This window comes from Delphinapterus leucas, chromosome 13, assembly GCF_059928025.1.
Source record: "Delphinapterus leucas isolate spDelLeu-1000000601 "Yukka" chromosome 13, BTC_Dleu_Yukka2, whole genome shotgun sequence".
NCBI classification, from domain to species: Eukaryota; Metazoa; Chordata; class Mammalia; order Artiodactyla; family Monodontidae; genus Delphinapterus; species Delphinapterus leucas.
Genome location: NC_143141.1, coordinates 87,474,984 through 87,489,581, shown reverse-complemented (window position 1 = coordinate 87,489,581; position 14,598 = coordinate 87,474,984). Strand labels below are relative to the sequence as shown.

Sequence of the window (14,598 nt, the reverse complement as noted above, 5' to 3'; positions counted from 1 at the left end):
TGAGATTTTCTCTTAGGTAAATTAAATATATAATACACAAAACAAAACACATTTTACAAGAGTACTAACAAAGCAATACACATCTAACACGTAGAGGAGTTGTTGTCTGGAGGAGCGGGAGTAGGGTCTGGGCATAAAGGGAATTGGTTCATCATTTAAATAAACCTGCAGGGCTTTCCTGGTGGCACCTAGGAGTCTGCCTGCCAGTGCAGGGGACATGGGTTCGAGCCCTGGCCTGGGAAGATTCCACATGCCGTGGAGCAACTAAGCCCGTGCACCACAACTACCGAGCCCATGTGCCACAACTACTGAGCCCTGCAAGCCACAACTACCGAGCCCACATGCCACATCTACTGAGCCTGCGCTCTAGAGCCCGTGAGCCACAACTACTGAGCCCACGTGCCACAACTACTGAAGCCTGCATGCCTAGAGCCTGTGCTCTAGGGCCTGTGTTCCACAACTACCGAGCCCAAGTGCTGCAACTACTGAAGCCCGTGTGCCTAGAGCCCGTGATCCACAACAAGAGACGCCACCACAATGAGAAGCCCGAGCACCGCAACGAAGAGTAGCCCCCCTTCACCGCAACTAGAGAAGGCCTGCGTGCAGCAACAAAGACCGAACGCAGCCAAAAATAAATAAAATTTTTTAAAAATTATACATAAATAAATAAAGCTAGAGAGGGACTGAGGAGTACGTTTAGTGCCATCCTCTGCACCTTAGGTCCAAGGACAGAGAAAAATTGGAAGATGGAAAAAGCACAAGGATACACAAAAAATGATTGTAGCCCTACTACCAGAAAGAAGCATTGCTCACATTTCCGTGTTTCCTTCTAGTGTTTTTTCTATATCTATAGAAAACTACCCTCTCCTTTCCACTCATTCTCAGGCTTTGGAGACACATAGAAATGGGTTAAAGTTCTGGATTAACCATTTTATGAATGGTGTTATCTTGGACAAGTCGTTTTCTCTTGTCCAACTTTCGTTTTCTCATTCTGAAAAGTCGGAACCATCACAAGCACCTAAGATTAGGTGATGATGGGACGAAAAAGCATCTAGAGGCTCCCTGGGGTGGTTCCCACTGGTATTTTGCACAGCTCTGTGCAGAGGCAGTGATAAATATTTGTCAAACTGAACGGGATGAAATTACGAGACAGCCAGATCTCACGTGTGTGTTTTCATCTCAAAGCCTTGTGTTGAGGCACATAATGTTTTTTCCTGTGATTCACTCTCAGTTCCACGTGCAGGGAAAAGAAACTCCCTCTTTGGGGTCACCCAGTTTACATGGTGAGAGACCCCAGAAATGTCTTCTCATCATTTGCAGTGTCTCCCAGGGAAGAGTGCAAAGATGTTGAAGTTGACAGAAGTATTGCAAAAGGCTTCCTGGCTGCTAGCAGTGAGGATGTTCAGTCTCTGGGGCCCAAAGGTTCCCAGGTGGTTTCTGGCCTTCAGAGTCTGGCTTACATGAGCCACCCTGGAAGCCACCACACGTGGTAACGTGTCCTTTTTCTGAAACATCATTGGGTGGCTGGGCACAGAGCTGGGGGTCTCCCAGGGGGCTCCTGTGCAGCATCACTGTGTCCCTAAAGGTCCAAGCGGTCCCGGGAATATTTTCAGTTCTAGTGTTCAGCATTTGTTGTTAGGAGAAATCGTGTGCTCTACTGGCATTTGTGAATTCTGGGACTTTTAGAAGTTTCTAGAATGCAGGCCTCATGGGGCTCAAGGGCCTACTTGACTCCTAGCCAGTCTGGATCCTTGTTCTTCCTTAATCCTTCCAATGATACTTCAGAAGCAGAGCAGGGATTTGGGGTTGTGTTTTTCACACAGGTTTTGGTCTTAGGGGGACACACCAGCACACACAGGAGCACAGGGCCCTCAGCAGGCATCTCGTGCCTCTCCTCTGCCTTCTCAGACCAGGAAGCCCCGTCCAGAGAGGTCAAGGGACCTGTCCAGGGTCATGCAGAGGAGAGTCAGTTCATGCCACGTGGTTCCGGCTTTGGGGTTAGGAGAGAAAAGGTGAGATCATGAGAGCAAACCTAAGAGGGCTCGTCCTCCAGAAGCCCAGACTGAAATCTCATGAAGTCACAGAACCAGAAACCTGGCTCCTGGACAGACCTTCCTGCTCTTCCAGGCACTGGGGGGTGGGGGCAGGGTAGAGGGGTTAAGAGCTCAGACTCGACTTACATGGACCCAGGTTCCAGCCCTTAGATGCATTTACTAGCTGCATGAATTTAGGGAAGTTACTCCACTGCTCCATTTTGGTTTCCTCCTTAGTGAAACCTAACCCCCTGCAGAGTTGTTGTAAAGATTGAATGACTCAAGGCAAAAAGTGCCTGCCCGATGGTAGGCCCAATGTGAACGCATGATCACTATGGCCCACAGTACTGCGGGGAGAGGCAGGGGTGCAGGCCCTGACTCCCCACAGGTGACTCTGTCTTTGGGGAAATCTCGCAGCCTGTCTCCCAACCTGTAGCCTCAGAGTAAGGAGACTCATTGCACAACGAGGCAATGTGTGTGGAAGCACTTTGTGGACTGCCAAGCACAGGCCAGGGCCCAATACAACGACTGCTGTTACAAAAAATCTGGTCCAACACCATCAATTCAAGGAGGAGGTCAGAACACACCACCCCAAAATATGCCACTCTGGCATATCGCCCATTTTGAGTTAAAGGCACTTAAAAAAAAACAGCAGATACAAGAAGAACACCCTGACTTTCCTTTTTTTTTTCTTAAAAGCAAGAGATGAAACTCCCATGTGAAAGATGTCCTCCCTACACCAGAGAGACAGTAACATGCATATCATCAAGAATGGTCAGGTGAGACCACAGAATTCTGTGCCTTGTTAAAATAACTCTTATCTTCCTTTAGCCTATCCACTTATTTTAGTTTCTTTTCCACCATTGCTTCTCTCTGTTTTACCTCGTATAAAAGCACAGAGATTTTGCCACTTCTTTGGGTCTTCATGTCCTTTTGAGGGCTCCTATGTCACACAAAACTTCTGTTAAATAAATGTGTATGCTTTTCTCCTGCTGATCTGTCTTATGTCAATTTAATTCTCAGGCCAGCTGAAAAACCCTAGGAAGGTAGAAGGAAGACCCTGCTCCCCTACAAAAGCGAAGCCTCAGAAGGTCCTGGGTCTACTTTCCATGGAGCCTCCATCTGGCTGGTATTTATCTGCCTCCCCCGTCTGTCTGATTTTAGTCGGAGAAGTCAATTCAAGCCCGAAGTCAGCCCATCCTTCTCACTGAGCTTCCATCAGAGTTTCAGCCCGCCTGGGTCACGTGTGCCTGGGGACAAGGCAGAGGCCCTGGCTAGGATGTGACAGCACCAGGTCACACAGGCAGGGTCCCCATAGCAGGGCACAAGCTGGGGCACTGGGAAGCTAAGCTGATAGGGATGCTAACATCTGAGAACTCCGGAGCTGGAAGCAGGCTGGTCCAGATGCTCACGTTGTTGATAGAGAAACTGAGGCCCAGAGCAAAGAAAGAACTTACTCAGGGACACATGGCCCTGGTGACAACACTGGGACTAGAATTCTGGTTTGCAGTTCTATACTCTTTCTCCCACACCTTGCCCTTGGAATGAATATTCTAGTAAGTGCAGGCTTCGATCTGGACATGTTCATTCTGAGCTCACAAATACAAATGCTTAATCCTCTGTAACATTCTTGGTCACGGTCTTGTTTTTTTTCTTTATTTTTTTTGGCCATATTGCAGCATGCAGGATCTTAGTTCCCTGACCAGGGATGGAACCCATGTCCTGTGCAGTGTGTGGAAGCACGGAGTCTTAACCACTGGACCGCCAGGGAAGCCCCTTGGTTAGGGTCTTGAATGCAGTTCAAGGAGTTAACTCCTGGGGGTAGGTGTCATAAACCCAGAGCCATGTTCAGTTTAAGTATTGCTCTGGCCTGTAATTTCTTATTTTTAGTAACACTGAATAGCACCCCCAGGCTGTGCTGGAGCCCACTGATTACTGGATGGCTTATTAAGGCCACAGGTCCTGGGAACAGCAAAGGGAAATCAAAACGCAAATCACAGTCTCTCCGAAGCACAGGCCTTTATTAAATCCCAGTCTACTGGTAACATTTCAGGATACAAAGAGATTTTTGCTCTCTTTTGGAACTGTGGGAAGATTTAAATCAACAGTCTTTTGTTGAGTGTCGCCTATGGTGGATAGTTTGGGATGACTGAACTTCAGCCTCGTGGGAGAATCAGACAGCATACATTTGAAAAGCACTTTACAGTTTACAGAGCCTATTCATGTTGTCTCAGTTAATCCTTACTACAGCCCTGGGAGGCATCAGACACTCAGAGAGGTAAGGCAATTTGCCAAGTATAGGCCAGCAAGTGGAGAGGCCAGGATTAACCCCAGGTCTTCTGCCTACAGATTCAGGTCACTTCATACTATACCATGCAACACACAGATACAGTGAAATTGTTAGGAGACACAGGCCGGAGAATCTAAAAAATTTATTATTATTATTCTGTGAAAAGCTCTTGGAGGAATTAGCATTTGATATAGGTCTTTAAATGGCTATGATTATTTTCCTTTTTTCCTATTTTAATAGGTCACTGTAGATGATGTGGAAAGTGTAATAAAATGCAACAAACAAAAGACTGATAATCCTGATACAGAGGTGCTGCCTCTATAAATCATTTACATTGCTCCTTCCAGTTTTTTCTTTGTGTTTTTTAAACTAGTTGAAATCATACTCTCTCTATGGCTTTGAATTGTCTTTTTCTCCCCTTTAATGTACATTTTATCACATTCTCTTTGAATGGGTTAAACACCAGTGGGTCTGTGATTAGGGAATTCTGGACTAAGAACATAGCTGGAGGGACTTTCCTGGTGGCGCAGTGGTTAATACTCCGCGCTCCCAATGCTGGGGGCTTGGGTTCAATCCCTGGTCAGGGAACTGGATCCCACGTGCATGCCACAACTAAGGAGCTGGCGAGCCGCAACTAAGGAGCCTGCCGGCCGCACCTAAGAGCCAGCATAGCCAAATAAAAAAAGAAAGAAAAAAGAAAGAACATAGCTGGAGAAAAGGTGTGGGGACAGGGAAACGAAGGGCGTATTCAGGAAACGGTGAGTAATTCTTCGAGACTAAACTTGTAACTCTATGATGAGCTGAGGTTTACCAAGGAATCTAGAAAGACCTTTAATATCACATGGTGGAGAGCCTTGAATGACACACTAAGGAATTTGTAGTTTACTCTATTCTCATTAAACAACAATACACTTTACACTGTACATATTTAGAAAAATACATATGAGAACATTCAGAAATAAGTCACAATCTGTGCAGATGTAATTGCTATTAATATTTTGAAACATGTATAACCTACCAATTTTTTTCTGTACACATATTTCTTTTTTCCCCAAACAGGGACATAAAACACATATTCTTTTCTAATCTGATTATAATTCCATTAACATCTTTCTTGGTCATTAAAAATTCTTTTGCAATAATGGTTTTTAAACACTGTATGCACCGGAACTCTGTTTTTAAACAAAATCCTACCAGGAACCTCAAAGGCCAAAAGGGATATAAGTAGAACTACTGTGATCAGAACATGGGTGGGAGCCCTGATGCCCGCCTGACCCTGTAAGACACCCTGACCCCGTTCTGAAAAACACTGTTGCCTAATGTCATTTTTATGGCTGCAAGGTAAGAGCATAGCATCACTTAATCAGCTTGCTCAGTTGTTTCCAATTTTTCCCTTTGTAAATTGATACTACATTCTTTGAGCACATCCCATAATTATTTCCCAGTGAAGGTTTCTGAACATGGGGTGTGACATAATCAGAGCTATTAGCATGAATGCCAAATACAGTAAAATCTTACTTAACTGGAATTCAGCTGACCACAATCCTTAATTAACCAATTTTCTTTTGCTCAACTTTGGGAACATAAAGGAAACTCTCTACCTCCCTCCCTTTTCTTCTCTCTCTCTCAAACACATACACAAGCGCACATGCACAGAACTATGAAATAGGGATACAGTTAACAAATCTATGCGATCACTGTACTCTGAGAACTATGAAACATTACTGAGAGAAATTAAAGGTGAGTGCAAATGGTGAGACATACCATACTCATGGACTGGAAGATTCAGTATTGTTAAAATGCCAATTCTCCCCCAGATTAATCTATAGAGTCAACACAATGACATTCAAAATATTAGCAGGGTTATTTTGGAAAATTTAGTAAGCAAATTTTAAAATTTATGTGGAAATGCAAAGCATGTAGAATAGCCAAAACAACATGGAAAAAGAGCATAGTTGGAGGCCTCACCCAATCCGGTTTCAAGACCTACTATAAAGCTGACAGAAATCAAGATAGAATGGTATTCAAGTAAAGTTGACATATAGACCAATGGAACAAAATAGAAAGTCCAGAAATAGATCCACACATATATGTGGTCAATTGGTTTTCTAGCAAAGGTGCCAAGACAATTAAATGGAAGAAAGGATAATCTATTTAACGAAAGGTGCTCAAATAATTGGTGGCTATACGTACAAAAATGAGCTAAAACTATAAACCTTTAAAAAAATAGGAGAAAACCTTAGTGATCTTGGGTTAGGCAAAGATTTAAAAAATAGGACACATAAAATCTTAAAAATCAATAACTTGGACTTCATCAAAATTGAAAATGTCTGCTCTTTGAAAGCACAATTAGTTAAAAGAAAAGGCGGGACTTCCTTGGTGGTGCAGTGGTTACGAATCCACCTGCCAATGCAGGGGACACGGGTTTGAGCCCTGGTCCAGGAAGATCCCAAATGCTGCAGAGAAACTAAGCCCATGCGCCACAACTACTGAGCCCGTGTGCCACAACTACTGAAGCCCACGCACCCTAGAGCCGACGCTCTGCAACAAGAGAAGCCAACACAATGAGAAGCCCGTGCACTGCAACGAAGAGTAGCCCCCACTCGCTGCAACTAGAGAAAGCCCACGCGCAGCAACGAAGACCCAACACAGCCAAAATAAATAAATAAAATAAATTTTTAAAAAAAAGAAAGAAAAGAAAAGGCAAGCCACAGACTGGGAGACTATGTCTGCAAACATACACAAAATAAAGGACTTATGTCCACAATATGTAATGAATTCTCAATATTAAGACAAGACAATTAAAATTAGGCAAAAGTTCTGAACATTTTATCAGAAACACTGATGCCAAATAAGCGCATGAAAAGATGTTCAACATCATTAGTTGTTAGGGAAATGCAAATTTAAACCAAATGGAGATACCACTACATATCCACTGTAGTGGATAGAATTTAAAAGACAATGCCAAGTTTGGCTAGAAGGTGGAGCAATGGGTTAGCATTTATTTACAAAGTTAAACATTCACTTACCATATGACTCAGGAATTCCACTCTTGTGTATTTTTCAAGTGAAGTGAAAATATTTAATATATGTCTACACAAAGATCTGTACGTGAATATTTATAAGAGCCTTGTTCAGAGTAGCCAAAAACTGGAAACAGTCCAGATGTCCATTGATTGGTAAATGGATAAAGAAAAATCTATACCTAAATGGAATACTACTCAGCAATTAATAGGTATAAACTACTTATACATGCAACAACATGATGAATCACAAAAGCATTACTAAGTGAAAAAAGTCAGATACAAAAGACTACATACTATATGCATTTATATGAAGTTCTAGAAAAGGAGAATCTGAAGTGGTGATAGCAGATCAGCCGTTGCTAGGGGTTCAGGGATTGGGGATGGGGATTGACTGCAATGTTCTAAATCATATTTTTGACAGCAGTTGCACTACTAAAGACATATGTCAAAATTCATCATGTAGACTTAAAATTGGTGAATTCTATTATAAATAAATTATACTTCTAGTGGCATTTGGATTCATCTTCGTTCACTTTTTTGTCATTCTTCTAGCCACTTAGTGGTTCACATTTAATGGTTCAGATTTGCAATGTCTGCTAAGTGTCAAGAATAGAGTTTGTGTTTCTTGTTATTTTCCTTGGTTGTTTTTGAGCAAAAAAAGAGGTGGGAACACCTTTCCTTCACCATTTTAAACTTGGAAGTCTTACAGATGATATTAAAAACCATGGACTGGAGCTATCCCTATTTCTTAATTATTAATTTACATTTTGAGACACTACTACTGAGTCCCTACAATGATAAATAAGGACTCAGATCTCCCTCACCTTCCCATTTCCACTTCCCTATCCCCCCAATGTAGTTATAGTCAGGACATATTTAATTATGATTGTGCAAATGTCATTCACTAGAGCATCACTCGAGCTCTCTGCCCACCCCGTAACACCTTAGTTATTCAGTCCTTCACTTTTACTGGAGTTACTCATTTTCCCATGTGCCTGATTTTCTACACATTTAATTTTTCCTAATATCCCAAAAAAGCCTGCTTCAGTTCTATTAATAATGTTTTCCGTAATCTCAAATATATCATGTTCATCTTATTCCTAGAGACCTTCTTCTCAGAGCCTTCCTTCCAAGTTCTCCAATTTAAACTGTATGCAGTACCAATGTCAACCATAAATTTCCATTCACCATCATCGTGGGGATTCATGTTGCCTCTTGCGCTTCGGATCCCTTGCTTCCTGGATTCCATGTATTCCTTTCTTGGTTTACTCCCTCGTTTTATTGGATCACTATCTCCAGTAGTTCACTAAAGGTACAAGGGAAGTAAATGATTTTTGTTCTTGCGTGTCTGAAAGTATCTTATTCTATCTTCATTTGATGAACAGTTTGGCTGAATATAGAAGTGTAGGATATAAATCAGAATATTGAAGGCATTGGCCCATTGTCCACTAGATCCCAAAGTGTTGTTGAGAGGTCCATTGATTCTGATCCTCTTCTTTTTCTCTCTAGAAGTTTATAATATCTTCTCTGTATCCCTGATAGTCAAAAACTTCACCGTGGTGTACCTGACCGTGGGTCTTTTTCATTCTCCGTGCTAGGCCCATCCCTTGAGCTAGCTCTTTTGAGTTGGAAAATCATGCTTTAGTTCTGAGAAGTTTCCTTCATAATTTTGTTCCCTTGGCTCTCTATCTGGCATTTCTAGTAGTTGGCTTTTAACCTCTTAGACTTATCCTCTTGCTTCATTTATTTTTTTAGATTTTAAAATTTTTATTTATTTTTGTCTGTGTTGGGTCTGCGTTGCTGCACGCGGGCTTTCTCTAGTTGTGGCGAGCGGGGGCTACTCTTTGTTGCGGTGCATGGGCTTCTCATTGCAGTGGCTTCTCTTGTTGCGGAGCAGGGGCTCTAGGCGCGCAGGTGCTCTAGGCGCGCAGGCTTCAGTAGTTGTGGCACACAGGCTCAGTAGTTGTGGCTCACGGGCTTAGTTGCTCTGCGGCATATGGGATCTTCCTGGACCAGGGCTCAAACCCGTGTTCCCTGCATTGGCAGGCAGATTCTTAACCACTGTGCCACCAGGGAAGCCCTACTTTTTATATTGAATTTTTATTTTGAGTCGTATATGTAACTTTCCAGAGGTTTTCCTTATTTAGTGGATTTTTTTTTCCCCCCAAAGCTTTCTGGTTCTTCTTTCATAGATCATCCCTACTCTTTTCAGGGAGACTGTCAGTTTGAGGTTGTCTCTGATCCTCCCAATTCTTTTTCCCATTTTTGTTTTGTTTTGTTTTGTTTTCTGTCTTCAAGTTAGAAGACTTCCCCTGTGTCTGGAGGTACTTAGCCATCGGCTTTCACTTGGGAGCCTAGAAATCTCTTTGCACATAAGCCAGACTTGGGTCCTAGGGCTTCAGTCTAATAGGACGGAACTTCAAACCAGCTCATTGTAAAGAATCCCAAATGGTAGTCTCTGGGATTTACTCCAGAGAAGATTCTTATCTCCTGCCTTGGGTGGGGATATAAAACTTGCTACTGGCATTCTAGGAAGGGGGAGGGGCAGTATTCAGATTTTCACTCAATTCCCCCATTTCTGGTCTGTGCGTCCTCCTACCCCACATGCCCACTTTCAAATCCTCTTCAATTACCATTGCCTCTCCTCCCATTTCCTTGGTCCTTGTGGACTTAATACTTTTTAAAAAAAATTTTATTGAAATATAGTTGATTTAGTTTGATATAGTTGTGTTAGTTTCAGGTGTACAGCAAAGTGAATCAGTTATACATATACATATATCCACTCTTTTTTAGATTCTTTTCCTGTATACATCCTTACAGAGTATTGAGTAGAGTTCCTTGTGCTATACAGTAGGTCCTCGTTAGTTATCTATTTTATATATAGTAGTGTGTATATGTCAATCCCAATCTCCCAGTTTATCCTCCTCCTTTCCCCCTTGGTAACCGTAAGTTCGTTTTCTACGTCTGTAACTCTATTTCTGTTTTGTAAATAAGTTCATTTGTGCTATATTTTTAGATTCCACAAATAAGTGATATCATATGATATTTGTCTTTACTAGATGAATTTTAACACTCTTTCTAGTCTGAAATTGTGTCTTTCAAGAAACTAGAACCTGATCTCCATGGTGAGTTTATTGATTTGTCCTATTTTGGGTGCTCCCAAGATGTCCCACCAATCTCCTTTTAAGACCTTTTCTTCCCTTCTCCGGAATCAGCAGCCACAGGTAGGGCTGGCTTCGTGGGTGTGCGGCCTGTACAGTCACATGGGACCCCATACTCAGAAGGGCCCCAGCCTCGGTTTACTGCTCTGAGGCCACCGCCTTGAAGTTCTTATTAATTTTCAATCCACGGGCATAATATTTCCATTTTGTGCTGGGCCCCACGAGTTATGTCGCCAGTACTGGCCACGGGAGGGTCGTGAGCCAGGACTCATCTTTCAAGGACTTTAAGGCTCGTGGCCAGAGCTACAAACACCTGTGTTCTGTTAACTCTGCTTCCTGGAAGGGAGGGAGGAGCAAGACATGTTTGCCCCAAGATTAGAAATGGAGAAACCAGCCCCCAACAGGTTCTGCAACCTGCCTGTGATCTTATCACTCGAACTCCTGAGCTTTTCAGGCCACACTCTGAGACCTCACATGAATCTTACAAGGCGGTTTTGCTTCTGTGTAATCGGGGCTGTGCCTATGGCTGTTGATATCCTTTGACAAAAGGCAATTTTGCATCCAGAGGACTTTATTCATTCATCCACTCGCTCACTCACTACGAAAAACTTTATGAAGCACCTACTCTGTTAGCAGAACGAGTGGGCTTTGAAGCAGGGAGAAATGAGTTACCGTGTCCCCCTCTGGCTCTTGTTGGCCACGTGAGCCAGTGAGCCTCAGTTTCCCTCCCAGTTTGATGGGGAGAGAACGATTACCTCCCAACTCAGTGATGAGATAACCTGAGTAATGGGCCTTTTATTGCTCCAAACACTCTGTACCCAGCCCGTATTCGTTTCTTTACCTTTCTCCCTAGCGCTACGCAAAACACAGGGGGTTTCAGCTTCAGGTGTGGATAGGCCAGGCCGCTAGCAGGTCCTGCAGCACTCGGAGGGTCCATTCTTCGGGGACACACTTGATTCTCTCTTCCTCCAGCAGAAATGTTGATGGGCGCCCAGGGAGAAAGGAGGCTCATACATGTGATAGGTGTTTGCACTCTAGACTATCCCAGTGCTTTGTTATTAGCATTTAATAGGTTCCCAGAAAGCTTTGAAGATAATAATACGTCTCCCCTCCCTCTCAGCTGGTGATCTTGACGTGATATATTTATGTCTGTAGTGAAACTTGGAGGCTCTCACAAGGAGCCAAGCACTTGCTCTTATCTTTAAAAAAGCTTAAAAGTCTAGTTATGAAAATTAAACCCACAGAGAGGAGTGCCCAGGAATGTGTCCCAAGAAATGCTTCCTCTACAAGCTGTGCCTGTTTTGAGAGATGAATGGGGGAATGATAGAGTGAATGAAGTCTCATGACAATTTATGGCATTTGCCCCTCACGTCCCAGCTTACAGAGCTCTGACGGAGCCTTGGCACACCCACTATCCCGCTTCTACCTCACAATCTCAGAAGGCGTCTTGGTAAAGTTATCATCTCCACATTGCAGATGAGAAACCTGAGACTCAGAGAAGTGATTTGTCCAGGTCACACAGCTGGCAGGGAAGTTTCAGGGCCAAGATTCAAATCCTCTCTCCTGATTGCAGAGTCTCTGCTCTGTCGCCTCCTAGAAAGAGTATTTAGCTATTTCCACACTCAGCAGAACCTCTTAACTAAAATCTAGCTGAGTTGTCCTGGGCTCCAAGCCCTGGGATGTTGGCAACACCAGGGGAGGGGGGTAGGTCCTGAGGGGGCAGTGGAACCAGCTCCGATGCTCAGATGTGGTCACACCCGGCAGACAGGGGCCCCAGCCTGGCTGAGAGGTGGCCACATTCCAGGAATTTCCATGGCCTGGTCAGGTGAGAATAATGCAGCCCCTCAGGGTGGCCTCATCTGGGGTCAGATCTGTCCCTCTCATCCACTCAAGGACTTCGATCCTGTAATTCTATCCCCCACCCCAGTCAATGTTTCATTTCCATTCACACACAAACCCGCTGTAATAGTTCACATTTTTACCCTCTCTGTACCTCCCTGCTCTTCCTTACAGGCCTTTACTGACGGTCTACCCTTTTCCTCCGGCTCTGCCTTGAGCCCATTCCAATTCAACTGTCATCCTTAACACGTTACTAAAACCGTCTTGTCAGTGCCGTGCATCTTGCTAAGTCGGGTTTTTGTCGGGTTTTTTTATGCTTAACTCTTAATAGCATTTGATGTTTCTTCTTTCTTGACACTTTCTTCACGTGGTTCTGGTCACCATACTCCGCCCGTTTTCCTCATTCCCCTTAGCCGCTCCTCCTGTACTCCCTTTACTAGATTGTTCTGCCCTTCTGACTTCTAAAGGTCACAGAGCCCGCGTCTCAGCCTGGGGCTCTCGCCTCATTCACTCGCTACTCTCGCTCCCCAGGTGTTCTCATTTAGTCCTAGGGCTTTAAATCTCATTTTGACACTAGGACACCCAAATCCACGTCTCCAGCCAGAACATCTCTGAATTCCAGATTCATTTATCTGTAATGTCTCCTCTTGTATTTCTAAGAGACATATCAAACCTGAGGTGTCCCAAATCTTGATTTTCACCCCAAACCCGCTCATAACCATCTCTGCTCCACCATTCACCTCACAACGTTATCCTAGATCCCTAGGATTTTTCTCACAACTACACCCAATCCACTGTTGGCTCCACCTCCAAAGTATATCTATATCCCATTGCCCACGACGGTGCTCTTATCCAAGTACACCCATGTCTGGGTTGGATTCCTGTAACAGCCTCCTGTGGACAGAGAATGTCGCCTGCCGCATCAGTAAACAAAGGATGTTGCGGTCATCAAGCCCTCAGCAACCACAGGCACCCCACGTCCCCATGGTGCACCCGGAGGGTGTTCAGGATGGAGCGAGCAGGATACTGGCCCCAGATGGCTAAGGTGCATATCAAAGAAATGATTTCAATGAGCATCCTGCACCCGCCCATACGTAGAAAAGTGCTAAATGCATTAACTTGAGATTCTGGTTTTTCTTTAATTAACAGTAATCTTTTGATGTTCCGACTACCTGGGGTTTTTTTGTTTTTTGTTTGTTTGTTGCAAAAAATTCCTATATATCCTGGCTCCTCCCTTACCTCTTTGGAGAAATCCCTCAGAGCTACGTGAGAGGCTGTCTCCGGGCTTAAGTCCTCAGTATGTCCGCTGAATAAAACATAATTGCCAACTTTTAGGTTGTGCATTTTTTCAGTCGACACTCCCGATTAGCCATCTTCATTCCACCCTTGTGATCTGTGGCTGTTCCCCATACAGAGACCTGAATAACAACTAAAAGAATAAAATAGAGCATGTCATTCCTCTGTTCAAAATCCTTCAATGACTTCTCAACACATTTAGAATTAAATTGAAATACCTTCTGTGGCCTCAGAAGAAATATTCAAAATACTCATATTTAACAACTGGTAGGGAAATATATATTATGTATAAGTTTCTACGTAAATCACAATTTAAAAATACATTCCCTTCTATTTTCTAAATAAACCAAACTATATCTGTTTATATAATAAAACTGCTTACAGATGATGTAAGTTGAAACACAGAGCATTCATCAAATCAGTGTAATAATTTCTAAGTCATTTCTGGTTTTTGTGTGATCTTTGGTTTGATACAGTCTCACTAATTAAATAATGTCCCTATTGGGGCTAGGATTTGACAGAGTGAAACACATCAAACTCCTCCAATAACTTCCCCATTAAATCAGTAGCCACTAGGTCACTTGTGGTCTTGAAATACAGAATTTCTCTTAATAAAACAATATTGTTTGCAGTACTGAATTGTCCCTCAGCTTCTGCTGAACTAAGAGTAATTATATTCAAACATGTTCTGAGCCTTACAATATCATCTGAGGTTCTTAACGTAGTCAGTATCTTATTACTGGCTAAGCCACAGGGACCCACTGTGGAGGACCGTATTTTGCCGTATTTCGTGAGGTTGACCTTCCAGAGAGGGCCATGTGGCCCAAACCATGTTCTCCACTAGGCTACTTGGTTTTGACTCCTGGCTCTGCCACTTACAGAAATTTAAAATCTCTTTGTTTTAGTTCTCTTGTCTGTAAAATGGGGCTGCTGCTGCTAATACTCAAAGGAGT

At 43.3% G+C, this 14,598-nt stretch overlaps 1 long non-coding RNA gene across 5 annotated transcripts in view; it reads right to left on the bottom strand.

Annotated features, from left to right (window-relative positions):
* The window catches only part of LOC111164478 (uncharacterized), a 113,350-nt gene that overhangs the window by 88,457 nt on the left and 10,295 nt on the right, over positions 1 to 14,598 (bottom strand). For all 5 annotated transcript variants that reach the window (XR_004024186.2, XR_016395536.1, XR_016395537.1 and 2 more), the window contains exon 2: positions 13,589 to 13,778. This is a non-coding gene — a long non-coding RNA (uncharacterized LOC111164478). The remainder of the gene's footprint in view (positions 1 to 13,588; positions 13,779 to 14,598) is intronic.